This window comes from Leucopleurus acutus, assembly GCF_964270905.1.
Source record: "Leucopleurus acutus genome assembly, chromosome: 7".
NCBI classification, from domain to species: domain Eukaryota; kingdom Metazoa; phylum Chordata; class Mammalia; order Artiodactyla; family Delphinidae; genus Leucopleurus; species Leucopleurus acutus.
This window is the reverse complement of record NC_139150.1, coordinates 53,072,775-53,093,707: the sequence shown is the minus strand read 5'-3', so window position 1 is coordinate 53,093,707 and position 20,933 is coordinate 53,072,775.

Here is a 20,933-nt window from a genome sequence, read left to right as displayed (position 1 = left end):
GCCGCTCTGCAGCATGTGGGATCCTCCCGGACCGGGGCATGAACCCGCGTCCCCTGCATCAGCAGGCGGACTCCCAACCACTGCGCGACCAGGGAAGCCCTAAGCCACTGTTTTAACTTTAGGGTTAATATGACTTTAACCCTAAAGGGCCTGACTGTCCTCTGAATCCCTTAGTACCACTCATCTGTCATTGAACTCTGCTATCTTGAGTTAGAAATTATTTTTTCTTGTGTTTAGAGAATACCTTACCAGCTCAGTAATTAGCTTCTTGGAGATAGGTGTCTTAGACTACATTTGTGGAGTTTGCTGTATCTCGTAGCACAGTGACTTTTGAGGCAGTAGATACTCTATAAATATTTCTTGGTTAATTAAATCAGAGATTATGTGTTCTATAAGATAAAATAATTTCTTACTGTGCCAGTTCGGCAAACATGAGATATGGTGTAGAGCAGACATATTAAAACCTACCCAGACTCTGGGTAGATAAGCACACTGACATTTAAGATACTAAAGTATTTGCATTATAGAAAATGTATATAATCACCAATTCTTCAATCCTCTAAAGTGCTTATTTAATGCTCCACTGGAATTTGATATCCAAATCTTGGAATTTATTTAAAAAGTCAAACCACATTAGAGTTTCATCACTCAACATATTTTTTTGATTAATGGTTTACAACACAAATGAAGCAAGTTTGCAGTTAATGAGCTACAAATAATCTATCTGTAAATAATAATTACTACTAATATACAAATTAGTTAGACTTCAGGTTTGTTCTAACTCTTTGTATTTACACCGATTTATTTCCTTTACCCTAATCAGCTAAGTTTCATCTAAAGATAATTAGAGATGACTTCTAGAATGGCAATATGAAGAGTTCTGCAAACTAACTCCCCCAAAAACAACCTTAATTAGTCAAAATTATTTTAAATAACAATAACTATTTTAAAATCTCTGTAAAATGCCCAAGGAAATACAGAAATTGAGGAAACATTTATTTAAGAAAATCTAATAAAACTTGGACAGAACAGTGAGCACCTATGTCACTTGAGTCAGGGTCTAGTCCCTCCCTTGCTCCTCCCCCACGGCTCAGCACAATGGAAACTCCACTTCAGAGGGGGCTCCCTCTATACCAAGCTACCAGTCAAGCACTAGAGTATCTCTCTGGGATCGACAGGCTGCCAACACTTCTCACCCTCCCCTAGCCACCTGCTGCAAAGGCTAATTTTTAGACAAGTGTGGTCATGAGGTCAAGGGCTCCCTTCTTCCGTCCAGCTCCTTTTGTAGCCCCACTGGTTCTATCCCAGGCAAAGAGGGCTGATAATACTGGGGCCAATTACCCTCACCACAGTTTGCTCATAGGGAGAATATTTCACACTGGGAGAAGAAAGCTGAGAGGACAAGAGGCTACCGCCCCTTCCCATTGCCCTCCTCATTAGAGCAGGAATGGTACTCTAAGAGAAGTGGGTCATTGTCCCTGCTCTCAGATCCGAAGCAGTGGCTCTGATATTTTGCTTAGAGGGAGGGGCAGGCCAAAAGAATATGAATTTGAATTGATTTGCAACAGAATGTGGAGAAGCTCAATCCTACGTGCATTCTCAAACAACAATGGAGGTTCTGGTGGTAAGCAATTCAGAGGAGGTTGGTAGCTCCATGAAAGCAAGAAGAAAAACTACAGGCCAGCTGGATTACCAGAGGAAACGAGGTAAAGAGAGAACTGCTAAGATGAGCAGTCCTGGAGTCAAAAATCACCTGAAATACTGGCCCTATGAAGAGGTCCAAATTTAATTGTATCAGACTGTGGAGCAATGTGTGTACTAGGACATTATCAATAACAAAAATCAACGAGGAATTAGTGGAGCCTAACAGCTGGATGTAATACCAACAGAGACAAACAGCTTAACAGAGAGATCAGAAAAATAGACAAAGAGAGCCCTACTAAAACCAGTCATCCCAGAGCAACTGTGCCCATGCCTAGCCTGCATCCTCTTAAGAATGACATCAGAGACTTCACAATGCATGAAACATAGATATCACTAAAATACTCCAGCCAAGTTACTAAACAAATAAGCAAACAAATAAGCAAATAAATAGCAAGAAGAAGGCTGGGGGAAGAGAAATCAGATCCAGAGTTCCTACAATATATTATAAAAAATGTTCAGTTTTCAGGGGGGAAAAAAAAGGAGAAATGTAAAGAAGCAGGATAGTATGACCAATATATAGCAGCTGGGGGAGTGGAGGAGGAGAAACCACCTCTAAGATGGCCCAGATGTCTGACTTAATAGACTTCACAACATCCATCATAATATGTTCAAAGAACTAAAGGAAACCATGCATTAAAAAGTAAAGCAAGGGACAACTAGGGCACCTGCTGGATGCTGGTGGGAAACCTCGACACCCAAGGAGATGGGAGGAACCCCCAAGCGAACTGGTAAGACGTGGGGGAACTGAGGGGGTAGGAGAGGTGGAAGCCGGACAGGACTAGTGCCCCTGAGAGGTGGCTGGGAGGGGGGAGGCTTCCCCACGCCTGGAGGGACCCTCGGGGGCTCAGATTGGGGGCAGTGTGCTGGGCATTTCCCCTGCCCAATCGGCCTGGGAAGATTGCTGAGCTCCCAGGCCAGGTCCCCCGCCCTCCAAGGTCCCCTTCTGGGCCACATTGGTCCTGGGAACATAGGAAGGAGGCTGGGGAAGAGCAGGAGAGGCAGGTGAGCGGGGCTCTCCAGGACTAGAGGAGCGAGAGAGGAGCAGAGGGCCCAGGTGAGCCTGCTGGGTCCCCGACCCTCTGAGACCAGAGGCGCACCTGTGCCCCTTCTGTTCCGTTGACACTAGACCCCACCCCACACCCTCCCCAGGGCCTTTTCCAGCCCTGTGGGTCCTAAGCATAGGCCCCGCCCACCACCTAAACCCCACCACTACATAAGCCACACCCTCCACAGCGAAGACTTTTTCTACCTTTTTTTTTTCTTTTTCTCCTTTTCTTTTACTATTGTGGTTCTGTTTTACCTTCTGGTTGTTGTTTCATCTATACTTTTATTTTTATATTCTTTCTAACGTATTGGTTAGTTTCCTAGTCTAATTTTATTTTTTATTCTTTGTTATTGTTCTCCCTTTTTTCTTTCTTTCTTTTTTTTTTTTTTTTTTTGCCACACCACGTGGCTTGCGGGAGCTTGGTTCATGAGCCAGGGGGTGGGCCAAAGCTCCTGCAGTAGGAGCTCTGAGTCCAAAACACTGGACTAACGGAGAACCTCAGACACCAGGGAATATTCATGCGAGTGAAGTCTCCTGGAGGTCCTCATCTCAGCACCAAGACCCAGCTCTACCCAATAGCCTACAAACTCCAATGTTGGAAGCCTCAGGCCAAACAACCAGGAAGACAGGAACACAATCCCACTCATTAAAAAAAAAAAAAAAATCAGACAGCAAAAAATATGTCACAGATGAAGGAGCAAGGTAAAAACCTACAAGACCAAATAAATGAAGAGGAAATAGCCAACCTACCTGAAAAAGATTTCAGAGTAATGATAGTAAAGATGATCCAGAATCTCGGAAATAGAATGGAGACACGGATTGAGAAAATACAAGAAATGTTTAACAAAGATCTACAAGAACTAAAGAACAAACAGAGATAAACACCACAATAACTGAAGTGAAAAATACACTAGAAGGAATCAATAACAGAATAACTGAGGCTGAAGAATGAATAAGTGAGCTGGAAGACAAAATGGTGGAAATAACTGCCAAGGAGCAGAATAAAGAAGAAAAGAATGAAAAGAATTGAAAACAAGCTCAGAGACCTCTGGGACAACACTAAATGTACCAAGATTTGAATTATAGGGGTCCCAGAAGAAGAAGAGAAAGAGAAAGGGACTGAGAAAATATTTGAAGAGATTAGAGTTGAAAACTTCCCTAACATGGGAAAGGAAATAGTCACCCAAGTCCAGAAAGTGCAGAGAGTCCCATACAGGATGAACCCTAAGAGAAACACACCAAGATACATATTAATCAAACTAACAACACTAAAATTCAAAGAAAAAATATTAAAAGCAGCAGGGGAAAAGCAAAAAATAACATACAAAGGAATCCCCATAAGGTTATCAGCTGATTTTTCAGTGGAAACTCTGCAGGCCACAGGGAGTGGCAGGATATACTTAAAGTGATGAAAGAGAAAAACGTACAAGCAAGATTACTCTACCCAGCAAGCATCTCATTCAGATTCAACAGAGAAATCAAAAGCTTTTCAGAGAAGCAAAAGCTAAGAGAATTCAGCACCACCAAACCAGCTTTACAACAAATGCTAAAGAAACTTCTCTAGGTGGGAAACACAAAAGAAGAAACAGACCCACAATAACAAACTCAAAAAAATTAAGAAAATGGTAATAGGAACATACATATTGATAATAACCTTGAATGTAAATGGATTAAATACCCCAACTAAAGACACAGACTGGCTGAATGGATACAAAAACAAGACCCATATATATGCTGTCTACAAGAGACCCACTTCAGACATAGGGACACGTACAGACTGAAAGTGAAGGGATGGAAAAAGTTATTCCATGTAAATGGAAATCAAAAGAAAACTGAAGTAGCAATATTCATATCAGATAAAACAGACTTTAAAATAAAGACTGTTACAAGACATAAGGAAGCACACTACATAATGATCAAGGGATCAATCCAAGAAGAAGATAAAACAGTTATAAATGCTCATGCACCCAACACAGGAGCACCTCAATACATAAAGCAAATGCTAACAACCATGAAAGGGGAAATCGACAGTAACACAATAATAGTAGGGGAATTTAACACTCCACTTCAATAAATTCCAAACAGAAAATAAATAAGGAAACACAAGCTTTAAATGACACAACAGACCAGATAGATTTAATTGATATTTATAGAACATTCCACCCAAAAGAGGCAGAATATCCTTTCTTCTCAAGTGCACAAAGAACACTCTCCAGGAAAGATCACATCTTGAATCACAAATAAAGCCTCAGTAAATTTAAGAAAATTGAAATTATATCAAGCATCTTTTCTGACCACAACACTATGAGATTGGAAATCAATTACAGGAAAAGAAAACAAAACTGTATGCTACTAAATAACCAAGAGATCACTGAAGGAATCAAAGAAGAAATTAAACAATACATAGAAACAAATGACAATGAAAACACAACAACTCAAAACCTATGGGCTGCAGCAAAAGCAGTTCTAAGAGGGAAGTTTATAGCAACTCAATTTCACTTCAAGAAACAAGAAAAATCTCAAATAAACAATCTAACCCTACAGCTAAAGCAACTAGAGAAAGAAGAACAATGAATACCCAAAGTCAGTAGAAGGAAAGAAATCATAAATATCAGAGCAGAAATAAATGAAATAGAAATGAAGAAAACAATAGCAAAGATGAATAAATCTAAAAGTTGGTTCTTTGAGGAGATAAACAAAATTGATAAACCCTTAGCCAGACTCATCAAGAAAAAAAGGGAGAGGATGCAAATCAATAAAATTAGAAACAAGGAGAAATCACAACTGATACAGCTGAAATACAAAGAATTATAAGAGACTACTACAGACAACTACATGCCAGTAAACTGGACAACCACGAAGAAATGGACAAATTCTTGGAAAGGTACAATTTTCCAAGACTGAACCAGGAAGAATTAGGAAACGTAAACAGACCTATCACAAGCAATGAAATTGAAACTGTAATTAACAGTCTTCCAACAAACAAAAGTTCAGGACCAGATGGCTTCACAGGCGAATTCTATCAAACATTTAGAGAAGAGCTAACAGCCATCCTTCTCAAACTCTTCCAAATAATTGCAGAAGGAGGAACACTCCCAAATTAGTTCTACAAAGCCACCATCACCCTGATACCAAAACCAAAAAAAGGTATCACAAAAAAAGAAAATTATACACCAATATCACCAGTGAACATAGATGCAAAAATTCTGAACAGAATCCAACAACATATTAAAAGGATCATACTCCATGATCAAGTTGGATTTATCCCAGGGATGCAAGGATTCTCCAATATATGCAAATCAATCAATGTGATACACCATATAACAAATTAAGGAATAAAAACCATATAATCATCTCAATAGATGCAGAAAAAGCTTTTGAAAAAAATTCGACACCCACTTATGATAAAAACTCTCCAGAAAATGGGGATAGAGGGAACTTACTCAACATGATAAAGGCCATATATGACAAACCCACAGCAAACATCATATTTAATGGTGAAAAACTGGAAGCATTTCCACTAAGAACAGGAACAGGAACAAGAAAATGTAGTCCACTCTCACCACTCTTATTCAACAGTTTTGGAAGTCCTAGCCATGGCAATCAGAGCAGAAAATGAAATGAAAGGAATACAAATTGGAAAAGAAGAAGTAAAACTGTCACTGTTTGCAGATGACATGATACTATACATAGAAAATCCTAAAGATGTCACCAGCAAACTACTAGAACTAATCAATGGATTTGGTAAGGTTGAAGGATACAAAATTAATGCACAGAAACCTCTGGCATCCCTATACACTAACAACAAAAAATCAGAAAGAGAAATTAAGGAGACAATCACATTTACCATGGCAACAAAAAGAATAAAATACCTAGGAATAAACCTAAGGAGGCAAAAGACTTGTACTCCGAAAACTATAAAACACTGATGAAAGAAATCAAAGATGACATAAACAGATGGAGAGGTATACCATGTTCTTGGATTGGAAGAATCAATATTCTGAAAATTACCATACTACTCAAAGCAATCTACAGATTCAATGCAATCCCTATCAAATTACCAATGGCATTCTTCACAGTATTAGAACAAAAAATTTTACAATCTGTATGGAAACACAGAAGAGCCCGAATAGCCAAAGCAATCTTGAGAAAGAAAAACGGAGCTGGAGGAATCAGACTCCCTGACTTCAGACTATACTACAAAGCTACAGTAATCAAGACAGTATGGTACTGGCACAAAAACAGAAATATAGATCAATGGTACAGGACAGAAAGCCCAGAGATAAACCCACACACATATGGTCACCTAATTTATGACAAAGGAGGCAAGAACATACAGTGGAGAGAAGACAGCCTCTTCAATAAGTGGTGCTGGGAAAACTGGACAGCTACATGTAAAAGAATGAAATTAGAACACTCCCTAACACCATACACAAAAATGAACTCAAAATGGATTAAATACCTAAATATAAGACAGACACTGTAAAACTCTTAGAGGAAAACAAAGGAAAAACACTCTTTGACATAAACCACAGAAGATCTTTTTTGACCCACCTCCTTGAGTAATGAAAATGAAAACAAAAATAAACAAATGGGACCTAATCAAACTTAAAAGCTTTTGCACAGCAAAGGAAACCATAAACAAGACAAAAAGATAACCTTCAGAATGGGAGAAAATATTTGCAAATGAAACAACAAAGGATTAATCTTCAAAATATACAAACAGCTCATGGAGCTCAATATCAAAAAAACAAACAACCCAATTAAAAAATGGACGGACACTTCTCCAAAGAAGACATACAGAAGGCCAAGAGGCACATGAAAAAATGCTCAACATCACTAATTATTAAAGAAATGCAAATCAAAACTACAATGAGGTATCACCTCATCCCAGTCAGAATGGCCATTATCAAAATATCTAGAAACAATAAATGCTGGAGAGGGTGTGGAGAAAAGGGAACCCTCTTGCACTGTTGGTGGGAATGTAAATTGATACAACCACTGTGGAGAACAGTATGGAGGTTCCTTCAAAAACTAAAAATAGAACTACCATATGATCCAGCAATCCCACTACTTGGCATATACCCTGAGAAAACCATAATTCAAAAAGAGACATGTACCACAATGTTCATTGTATCACTATTTACATTTGCCAGGACATGGAAGCAACCTAAATGTCCACTGACAGATGAATGGATAAAGAAGATGTGGCACATATATACAATGGAATATTACTCAGCTATAAAAAGAAACAAAGTTGAGTTATTTGTAGTGAGGTGGATGGGCCTAGAGTCTGTCATACAGAGTGAAGTCAGTCAGAAAGAGAAAAACAAATACTGTATGCTAACACATATATATGGAATTTAAAAAGAATGGTACCGATGCACCTAGTGGTAGGGCAGGAATAAAGACACAGACAGAGAGGATGGACTTGAGGACACAGGGAAGGGAGGTGGAAGCTGGGGCGAAGTGAGAGTAACATCAACATATATACACTACCACATGTAAAATAGATAGCTAGTGGGAAGCAGCAGCATAGCACAGGGAGATCAGCTCAGTGCTTTGCGATGACCTAGAGGGGTGGCGTAGGGAGGGTGGGAGGGAGTGAGGTAGGTGATATGGGGATACATGTATGCATATGGCTGATTCACTTTGTTGTACAAGAGAAACTAACACAGTACTGTGAAGCAATTATACTCCCATAAAGATGTATAAAAAAAAAGTAAAGGAAGGTATGATGGCAATGTCTCATCAAATAAAGAATAATAACAAAGTGATAGAAACTAAAAAATGAGCACAATGCAGATTCTAGAGCTGAAAATACAGTAACTGAAATGAAAAATCCACTAAAGGGACTCAACAGTGATTTTGAACTGGCAAAGAAATAATCAATGATCTTGAAGACAGTTTGATACAGTTTGCAGAATCCAAATAACAGAGAGATTTAAAAAATGATGAAAAATTAACAGTGGCTCAGAGAAATGTGAGACATCGTTAAGAGCACTAACGTATACAGAATGTGGATGCAAAATGAGAGGAAAGAGAAGGAAGTAGAAAAAAATATTCAATAATAGCTGAAAATTCCCAAACTTTGATGAAAAACAGTAATCTATACATAGAAGTTCAACATATTCCAAGGAGGATACAGGCAATGAGATCCATAGCCAGACACTTCATAATTGAAGCACTGAAAGATAAAGATAGAAAATCTTGAAAGCAGTAAGAAAATGGATTCATCATGTACAAGGGAATCCCAAAAAGATTAATAGCTGACTTCTCCCTAGAAACAATGAGACTGGCAGTGGGATGGCATATTCAAAGTGCTAAAATTTTTAATAAATGGACAATTAAGAAACTTAAATCCAGTAAAACAGTCTTTCAAAAATAAAGGCAAAAATCAGACATACCCAGATAAATAAAACTGAGAGAATTTATTGCTATCAGAGTATCTTACAAGAAATACTAAAGAAGGAGTTCTCCAAGATAAAATCAAGTGGCTGCAACCAGTAACTTAAATCTATGTGAAAAAAACCAGAGCACTGATAGAGGTAATTATGTAGTCATATAAGACAGTATAAGTGCATATTTCTTCTCCTTTCTCTTATTTAGAAAGCAGTTGTGTAAAGCAATATGTATATAATTGTATTTGGGGGACTATATAATGGAAATGTAATATACTTGATCATAACAGCAAAAAGGAGGTGGGTGGGAGCAAGGCTATATTGTAGTAAGGAAATAACATCATATGCTAACTAAAAAACACAGGAACAAATGAAGAGAACAAGAAATGGCAAATAAGACAGTTACTGTAACAAACACTGTACGTTATGCTTGCTCTTTTTTCTTCTCTTACCTCCTTAAAACACGTAAAATTATATAAAGTAATAATTACAAGAATGTGTTGTTGGGTTTGTGAGATACACACACACACACACACAATAATCACACAAAAGGGGGGAAGAGACTATAGAACTAAAAGGAGCAGCTTTTCTATATTTCACTGGAATAAAGTTGGTAAATCTGAAGTAGACTCTGAAAGTTAAGATGTGTATGGTAATTCATAGAGTAAACACTAAGAGAATAACTCAAAAAATATACAGTTGACCCTTTAACAGCACAATGGTTAGGTACTCCAACCCTCTACACAGTTGAAAATCTGCATATAACTTATAGTTGTCCCTGTGTATCTGCAGTTTCTCTGTATCTGCAGTTCTAAGTCTGCAGATTCATCCAACTATGGATTGTGTAGTACTGTAGTATTCACTATTAAAAAAAAAATCTGTGTTTAAGTAGACTTATGCATTTCAAACCTGTGTTGTTCAAAGGTCAACAGTATAGTGAAAAGTTACACTAGAAAATATTCATTAATGCAAAAGCAAGTAGTAAAAGAAGACTAGTGGAACAAAATATTATTATGGGTTGAGTTGTGTCTCTACAAAATTTACATGTTGAAGTCATAACCCTCAGTACCTCAGAATATGACTTTATTTGGAGATAGGGTCTTTACACAGGTAGTCAATTTAAAATGAGGTTATTAGGGTGAGCCCTAATCCAATATGACTAGTGTCCTTTTAAGAATGGGAAATCTGGGCACAAACACAGAGGGGGGATGATATGAATAGAGACACAGGGAGAAGATGGCTATCCTCAAGCAAAGAAGAGGGGCCTGGGACAGATCCTTTTCTCACAGTCCTCAGAAGGAACCAAACCTGACAACTTGGTCTTAGACTTCTAGCCTCCAGAACTGTGTAACAACAAATTTCTGTCGTTTAAGCCACCCACTTTGTTGTACTTTGTTATGGCAGCCCTAGAAAACTAATATGCACATAGAAAACAAAGGAATATGGCAGATGTGAATCTAACTACTTCAATAATAACATTAAGTGTGAATGGATTAAACATTTCAATTAAAAGGCAGAGATGGTCAGACAGAATAAAAAGACAACACCCAACTATATGATGTCTGCAGGAAACCTAGTTTAGATTCAAAAATACAAATAATTATGAATAAAAGAATAGAATAAGGGCTTTCCTGGTGGCACAGTGGTTGAGAGTCCGCCTGCCAGTGCAGGGGACACGGGTTCGTGCCCCGGTCTGGGAAGATCCCACATGCTGCAGAGCGACTGGGCCCATGAGCCGTGGCCGCTGAGCCTGCGCATCAGGAGGCTGTGCTCTGCAACGGGAGAGGCCACAACAGTGAGAGGCCCACATACCTCAAAAGAAAAAAAAAAAAAAGAATAGAATAAGATACATTTTGCAAACAGTAAACATAAGAAAGCTGGATTGACTATACATATATCAGGCAAAATAGGCTTTAGAACAAAAATTTTAATAAAGATAAAGAGAGACATTTTCTTATTACAGAAGGGTCAATCCATCTGGAAGATATAACAATTATAAACATATGTTCACCTAAAAACAGCCTAAAATACATGAAACAAAAACAGAAATAAAGGAAGAAAGACAATTTAACAAGATTTGGAGACTTTTATACTCCAATTTCAATAATGGATAAACAAAAAGCCAGAAGATGAACAAATAGATGAGTTCAACAATACTATAAACCGATTAGACCTAATAGAAGCCTCTACCTAACAGTCATAGAATATGCATTCTTCACACATGCACATAGATTCTCCTTGATCGACCATATGTTAGGCAATAAAACAAGCCTCAATAAATTTAAAAGGATTTAAATCATACAAATGATGATCTCCACAATAGAATGAACTTAGAAGTCAATAAAAGGAAGAAATTTGGAGAATTTATAAATATGTTCATATTAAAAAACACACTTCTAAACACCCAATAGGTCCACAAAGGAATCAGAAGATACCCTGAAATGAAATTAAAGTTAAAATACAATATAGCAAAACTTATGGGATGTGAATAAAGCTTAGAGGGAAATTTGTAGCAGAGGGAAATCTCACAGCAGTAACCTAGTATTCCACATTAAGACACTAGAAAAAGAAGAGCACACTAACTCTAGAACAGGCAAAAGGCAATAAATAATAAAGATTACAGCAGAAATTAATGAAATGGGAAGAGAAAATCAATAGAAAAATCTTTTTTCTTTGAAAAAAAATCAACAAAACCTTTAGCTAAACTAACAAAAAAAGAGAGAAGAGTCATTTTACTAAAATCAGGATGAAAGAGGGAACAGAACTACCAACCTTACAGAAATGAAAAAATTATAAGGATACGCTATGAACAATTGTATGCCAACAAGTTAATCTAGATAAAACAAATTCCTAGAAAGATACAAACTACTAAAAGTGACTCAAGGAGCAAAAGACAATCTGAATAGATATATAATAGTAGATTAATTAGTACAAATTTAAAAAGAAATTATACACAAAGAAAACCCCAGAACCAGATAGCTTCACTGATTAATTCTACGAAATATTTAAAGAATTTGCACCAGTACTTCATAAACTCTTTCAAAAAATAGGAGAGAAAGAAACAATTCATTTATGAGGTCCATATTACCCTGCTACCAAAACCATATGAAGACATCACAAGAAAAAAGAAACTATAGATCATTATCTCTTATGAATATAGACACAAAAACCAACAAAATTCTAGGAAACCAAACTGAGCAACATTTTAAAAGATTATAAATCATGATCAAGATATAAAAAGACTATACATCATGACCAAGTGGGATTTATCACAGGAATGCCAGATTGGTTCAACATTTAAAAATCAATCAATGCTATACAAATAAAAAAATGACAAAGCACATAATCATTTCAATAGTTGCTGAAAAAGCATTTAACACAACAGAACACCACTTCATAACAAAAACGCTTATCTAGGCATAGAAAGGAACATTCTCAATCTGAAAAAGGACACCTATGGAAAACCCAGAGCTAAAAGGAACTAGCGTGAAGGTTCTGCCAGCTGCTATTTATGTCTATTCCAATTATGCACTCTCAGACTGGAGAAATAACCACAGATGGGTTCAGGAACCCCGTGGAACCACTGTGAGAGATACCTATGCTAAAACTCCATTGATCACCAGACCACCATAAGCCGCTACTCTGGTACACCACAGCTGACATTGTGTCACTTAGAATTAGTGTCAGTTAGGAGCCAGTGTTCAGATCTGAAAGGTCTGATTACTTCCTTTTCCCCAATATGCAGTTACCCTCGTAAAAGGTCATAGGTTCCTTTAGGGGAAGTCTGGGAGAAAGGTTAACAGTACAGTTGATCCTTGAACAACATGAGATTGAACTGCATGTGTTCCACTTATACGTGGGTTTCTTTCATACATACTGCGCAGTACTACACAATCTGAGGTTCATTGAATCCATGGCTGTGGAACTGTGAATATGGAGGGCTAACTGTAAAGCTAGACTCGGATTTTTGACTGCATGGAGAGTCAGCACCCCTAACCTCCACATTGTTTAAGGGTCAGCTCTATAAACTTTTGGTAGATACAAGATACAAGTACGTGATAGTACTTAGATTTTTCTTCAAGGGGACTTGGCTTCCCTTTCATCCAAGGAGTTGAGGGTCTGTAAACTGGCTCAAGTCTGGGAATTGACTGAAGGACCATGACTGTGTTTTATGATTCGGGTTAGACTTTTGTTCACTTGACTTAGAAATTTTCTGCTTATACATATCAAGAATAAGTAGCCTTTCTATCTCTTTGACTTCTAGGAACACCATGACTAATCAGCCAGCACCAAAACTCTGTGCAGGTCAAACTATTCTGATTGTTGCTTTGACTGCTGTTCATCATGGTAACGACGCCATTGTCTTTGGTGCCTGAGTGTCTTCACTTGGACCCTGCCACCCTGGGATCCAATTTCTTCCATTGCATTTAGGTTTCCCAATTCAGTGACTGCATTTCCCACTGTGAGGTCTGACCTACAGAGAAGAGGGAATCTCAAAGCTCCCCTCACAAATTTATTTCTCAAAGTATTGGTGAAAGGTATATCTTTTGGACCCTCCCACTGCAGGTAATTAAGTCTTAAATGAAAAATCCACTCTAACATTCCAGTCTCCCTACGTCTTTGAATCCTTTCTCCTCTACATTAAATCAAGGCATGTCTGGCATTTCCAGTTTGCTCATGGTGAGCCACCTTTTGGTCCATGTTTCATAATCCTTAAAGGGGAAAATCTCATTGCTGCCCTCTAAAATCAGGGATGACTGCTCTTACCATTTCTATTCAGTATTATACTGGAGGTTCTAACCAGGGCAAATTAGACAAAAAAATAAAAATAAAACAAAAAGCATCAGATTGTAAAGGAAGAAGTAAAACTATCTCTGCAGATGATGTGATCATGTATATAGAAAATCCCAAGGAATCCACCCAAAACTGTTAGAACTAGTAAATGAAATCAGCCAGCTTGCAGGCTATATGATCAATATACAAAAATCAATTGTATGTCTACACAAGAGTAGTGGATAATCCAAAAAATGCAATTAAGAAAATAATTCCATTTACAATAACTTCAAAAAGAATATAATACTTAGAAATAAGTTTCACAAAAGAAATGCAAACCTCACACTCTGAAAACTACAAAATACTGCTGCAAGAAATTAAAGACCTAATTGAATGGGAAGCATCCTGTGTTATGCATTGCAAGACTTAATATTGTTAAGATGGCAAAATGCCTCAAACTGATCTATAGATTCAACACAATTGCTATTAAACCCAAACAGCCTTCTTTACAGAAACTGACAAGTTGACCTTAAAATTTATATGGAAATTTAAGGGACCCAGAGTAGCCAAAACAATCTTGAAAAAAAAAAATTGGAGGACTTGATACTTTCCAATTTTAAAATTTACTGCAAAGTTACAACCATCAAGACTGTGTGACACTGGCTTAAGTCTAGACATACAGATCAAGTAAACTGAATCGAGAGTCCATATTTCATTCCCACGTTTATGATCCATTGATTGTCAGCAAGAATGACAAGAAAATCCAATAGAGGAAAGAACAGTCTTTTCAACAAATGGTACTAGGGCAACTGGATTTCCACAAGCCAAAGAACGAAGTTACACCCACACACCACAACACTATATATATAAAAATTAACTCACACTGAATATAACAACCTAAACGTAAAAGCTAAAGTTAGAAAATACTTTGAAAAAATCATAGGCATAAATTTTCATGACCTTGGATTAGACAATGGTTTCTTAGATATAATACTAAAAGCCCAACATCAAAAGGAAAATAAATTGGACACCATCAAAATTAAAAACTTTTGCACTCTAAAGAATACCATTAAGAAAGTTAAAATACAGTCCACAGAATTGGAGAAAATATTTGCAAATCATATATCTGATAAAGGATAAAGAGCTCTTACAACACAATAATAAAAGAAAAATAACAAATTAAAAAGTGGCAAAGGATCTGAACAGACAGTTTTCCTAAGACGATATACAAATGGCCAATAAGCACATGAAATGATGCTTGACATCATTACTTATTAGGTAAATGGAAATCAAAACTACAATGAGATACCACTTTACACCCACTAGAATGGCTACAATAAAAAGACAGAGAAAAACAAATGTTGATGAAATTGGAGCCCTCATACACTGCTCATAGGAATGTAACACGGTGCATTTTGAAAAGTACTCAGGCAGTTTCTGAAAAAGGGTTATCCTATTGCCCAGCAATTCACCTTCTAGGTATAAATTTAAGAAAAAACGAAAACAAATATCCACACGATAACTTGTACATGAATACTCATAGCAACATTACTCATAATAGCCAAAAAATGGATACAACTCAAATGTCCGTCAACTGATGAATGAATAAAATGTGGTGTATTTATATAATGGAATACTATTCAACCATAAACTAGAATGAACTACCCCACATATCTCAACCTGGGTAAACTTTGAAAACATAATGCTAAGTAAAGGAAGCCAGTCACAAATGAGCACCTATTGTATGATTCCATTCATATGAAATTTCCAGTTTAGGCAAATTTATAGAGACATAAAGTACTTTTGTGATTGACTAGGGCTGAGGGTTTGGGGAAAAATGGGGAGATCACTAAGAGTATGGGGTTTCTTTTGGAAGTAATAATATACTAATAATTATTTAATTTTATACTTTAGGTGAATCATCTGGCATACAAATTATATCTCAACAGAGCCGTATAAAATGTAAAAGATAATTATAACATGTTTAATTTGTATGAAATATGTTCAATTCTATTCTGAGGTTATTATAATGTCCCAGGAGAGGTTTAAAATTCACAGTATTTCCCAAACTTATTTGGCCAGAGAAGAGTTTTTCACAGAATTTTTCATGTAACTAATGTTCTATAGGACACAGAGAAACACTGGCGTAGCCCAGTCCATCCCTTTTACTGATGAGAACGCTGGGGCCCAGAGAGGAAAAGTGACTTGCTTAAGTCATGCAATAAATTATTGATGGAGCCAGAACTTGAACCCAGATCTCCCATTTCTCAGGTGGGCTTTTCTCAGTGGCAGCACAACGGTCACGGGTTTACCTGGGATGGACAGCTTGTGAATTGTCCCTTCTCTGTTTTGTTTGTCTTTTTTTTGTTTTGTTTTTTAGAGTCCTGTGGTATAAGAATGTCATGGTAAATTGTTTTTCAATAAATATTTTGAAACTTAAAAAAAAACAATAAGATAAAGTTAAAAATTTTTTGATAGTTTCATTAATATATTTTCTGCATTATAGTTAACATATGTACTTTCTGCGTGCCACCTTATTTTCTGTTATGTATTGATATTTTGTTATATTAAGACATGAGTACATTTCAACAGTTTTTGCAGTAAATATAATAGATTCACATAATAAATATTCTTTACAATAAAAAAGTTTAACAGACTTTTGTCTTAAAAATAGTCAGAATTCAACTGTGTGATTTATACATAAAATATACAAAAAGCACCACAATTTGTGGTTAAGGCAATGAAAACAGAAAAGATTAGAACTACCCAGCTGTTAACTAACCAAGGGTCAAAAAACCATTAAGCTTTTTTTTTGTTGTTTTGTTTTGTTTTCTGGTGCATTAGAGGAGTGTCATCCTCCTTCAAAGTCTAAACCAGAGGAATGAAATGTGTCATTCCGGTGGTCAGGAAATGTCGACGAGTAGAAGCAGCTAAATAAAAATAAGGGAGGGCTTCCCTGGTGGCACAGTGGTTGGGAGTCTGCCTGCCGATGCAGGGGACGCAGGTTCGTGCCCCGGTCCGGGAGGATCCCACATGCCGTGGAGCGGCTGGGCCCGTGAGCCATGGCCGCTGAGCCTGGGCGTCCGGAGCCTGTGCTCCGCAACGGGAGAGGCCACAGCAGTGAGAGGCCCGCGTACCGCAAAAAAAAAAAAAAAAAAAAAAAAAGTGAAAAAAATCAGTTAATACGCAGGCCTGTGTCAGAGGTGGCTGTCTAGCAAACCTTCATGTGCCCTCCCTCATGTTCGTGTGTAGGTATAAACTATGCAACCAGATATGGCCATGCAACGAGTTCTCACTAATGGACATACAAATGAGGTTCTATGTACCAAGGTTACTTTCTTCAATCTCTCTTGCTCCTTCTACTAAACTGGATGCTGAGAGCACTGGGACCCTAGGGAATGGCCAAGCCATATAATAGAAGGAGGCCTGCTTTCTGAACGTGCATATGGAGGAAAGCCACTGGCCCACCTGGGAAGATTCTTACATGGGCAAGAAATAAACTTTTATTGTGCTAAGCCACTGAAAGTTCTGGGTTTGATGCCACAGTTCACATTGCCCTAGTTATCACACTGAAAAATGAAAGAAAATGTAGGGCCAAAGAAGAGATGAGAGACATCAAAAAGCATGGGATGATGGATTCAGAAATTGGGGGACACAAAACCATTCCATCTTAACTGGGAAGAGCCTGGAACAAGATAGACCACCCCTTATTTTCAGAGATGGTGAGGTCTGGCACAGACACAGCATCCCTGACACCATGCCTTCCCCACCCCCGTCTTCACTCAATCACATCACCTCACTAAACATTCTTCACAGTACCTGCTTCTCTCCATTCCCACTGCCAGTGCCCCAGGCTGAGTCATCTTCAGCTTTTGGTTGAATTACTCCAGAAACAATTAGCTCTATCTTCTGTTAGCTGCCCTCCCCCCCGCCCCTCATTAATCTATTTTCCATGCTAGGGCCAGAATCATCTTTGCAACACACAAAGCAGATTAGAATCCACCTCCCCACCACCCGGCTTGAACCCTTTCAATTAATTCTCAATGTGATTACAATAAAGTCCAATCTCCTTTGCATGATATATATGGCCCTGCATGATACCGCTTCCTTTTCAGCTCTCACCTCCCATCTTTGGGCTCTGTCCTTCAGCCATCCTGAACTCCTTTTGGCTCTCCGAATGGGTCATGCCTCTCTTGCCTCTTAGCCACCACATAGGACGTTCCCACTTCCTGAAATGTCCTGCCCCTTTCCTTCCTCCCCACCATGTCCTTGCCCCCCTCCCTTCCAAAAGCTTGACCCTCACTCAGCTTAGCTGTCACCTTTTCTGGGAAGTCTTCTCTGGTGCTCTCAAACTGGATTAGCTTCTTAGGTTCTGTTTGTCCTCCCCCAACCCACCCCAAAGGACTTTCAGGCTGTACTTGTCTATCAGTCTCCTTCACCAGAATGATCCTTGACGGCACGAACGCCTCATTCATCACTGAATCTGAGCACTTCTCGGGTGCATGGCACAGAGTAGGCGCTCGAAAAATTGTTCTTAAAAGAATGAATTTGGAGGTGGGTGTTGGATGGTTGGGATGGATGCCACCCTGTACAAGCCTATGAAAAAGTTTGTCATAAGGCAGTAAGCAATGCTGCTTGACTATTAGTGAAAATACGCTTTTTAAAATGCATGCGTTTATTTAACTATGCACCTTAAATATCTTTTAAGATATGTGTTCCAAAGTTGCTGTGTTTGGCTGTTTTAAAGGATTTAATTAATTTAGTTCGTTTATCAAGGTGAGTAGACAAGCCAGCACATCTCACTCATTCTCTGCCAGCCAGGACTTAAAGAAACTGGGCTGTTTGGGCACAAGGAATGAAGCGAAGTGCTCTTGGGGTTAAGATCTTGGCTCTGGAGTCGGGGATGTCTGGGTTGAGTCCTGCAGTAAGATTTACCAGCCATGTGACCTTGGCCAGTGACCTAATGTTTCTACAGTCCTTAGCAGAGTGTGTGGTACATAATAAGAGCTCAGCTGGTAGCAATAGTTATTTTTCTATTTGCTACAAAAATTAATATTAATGTTATCATCATCCTGCAGCAATATTGTCATTAGATTGTGATGAAGACATCACGGGTTGTGGTGGAGGGAGTGTTGTGCACTCTGTGTAGGAAAAGTAACCAACAAAGGCCAGCCCATGAGGTCATCAGGGAAGATCTAATTCTCCCCATTGGACAGACAAGAAAACCCACACTCGGCAGGGTGAGCAGACCTGCTCCTAGTCACGTAGCCAGTAAGGGCAGAGCTGAGACTCAGACCAGAACTTCTGATCGCAAAGCCAGGCCTCTTTCCACCACACTGCACGGCCTCTGGACGTGAGCACTTCCAGGTCCTAAAGGCTTCCAAGTTTCTAAGATCAAACAGGACACAGGCACACTGGGACTGGCTGTCCCCTGCCTCCATTCATGGGCGCTTGGGATCGCGGCCCCCAGGGCATGCTGCCCAAGCTGCAGCACACACGGATGTGTCTCCTCTCCCCAGGCTGCCCTCTGCCAAGAGGACAGACCTGCTCCCATGGAGACCAAAGTGTCCTTTAGTGGAGTAGCTGCTGCATCTCCCCCAGGACTGGGCTGGGAATGCCAGCTCCCCCCGGCACTCCAGATGCCAGAGATGCCTCGTAGATGCATACCAGGGAAACCGAATATGCTTACCACTTGAGTGAACCTCAGGACGTGCTACATCTCTGAAGTCCAGTTCTCAGTGCAAACTGCCAGAGCAGATACATCGAGTACTCAGAAGTCATAGATTGTCCAGGCTCGATAGGACCTGAGGCCCCGTCTTAGTCTGAACTATTTATTTTGCAAAGGAGAAAATCTGGGCAGAGAAATGAGCAGAAAGAAATACCTAGGCTTTGGTGGGGTGGGGGGGTCTTTCTAAAGCATTATCATAATTGGGTTCCAGTTATGGTCATGAACTGCCTCCGACATAGGAAACGGCTTAGGACGTTTGCCATCACCATGGGGAGCATTTTTTGATACAGGTCATCTTCAATGATCTGTAATTCCTTCTCAGGATGGGATAGTTAGGGTGGGATCCCAGTCTCTGGGGGCTTTGGATAACAGGAGGCCATATAGAGGTGTGGATGATTCTAGAGCTGTTTCAGGAACGGTGCTCATCACTGGTTTTTCAGTGTCCAGAGAAAGGCACTGGAGAGGTGAGACTTTCATTAGGATCTGTGAGTCAAGCTGAAAGGCCAGACCAGGGGGAATGGCTATCAGCCATCCAGTTGCAGGGGTTATCTCTTGAGTAGACTTGGAGAATGAAGACTGCCCCCAAGCACCTGCCTTACCCACGGCCTAGCCCCTTCACAGGTGGGAGGGAAATCTTAAAGGGACCACTTTGGGCTGATCAGTTCTTGGAACCTTTGATGTCTTCAAAATCCCATAGGATATTGATGTCTCAGAAACTCACAGGAGGTCCCTGGACCAGGATTTGCTCCAATCAGACAGATCCACAGAGGACATATCTAATGTCTTCCATTCTTTTCAGTATCCCAATCCTAAATTAGGGACAGGCAACTCTCTCCAGTATAGCAGTGCCATGCCAGAGGACTAAAGGAGGTCTGTCTATAGCAGAGAACCATTCACGGATAACGCGGGGCTGAAAGCAGATACGAAGGAGAAAACTGCCGTCTCTTGTGAGCATATTTAAATTCCATTCAAGGCAGGAAACAGTGCTTTTTTCTTTTCCATTTTCTTTTATTCTTAAGCCTCCATTATCCTCCTTGGTACCCAGTACATGGAAGAGATTGAATAAACATCTGACAAATGACTAGGGAAAGAAGAAAGAAAGAAAAGAAAGAAACGGAAAAAAGGAAGGAAGGAAGGAAGGAAGGAAGGAAGGAAGGAAGGAAGGAAGGAAGGAAGGAGGAAGGAAGGAAGGAAGGAAGGGAGGGAGGAAGGAAAAGTGAGTGTTTGAGTTAATGAATGAACTATCTGGGTAGAGAATGATTGTGGAAATACACAAGGGAAT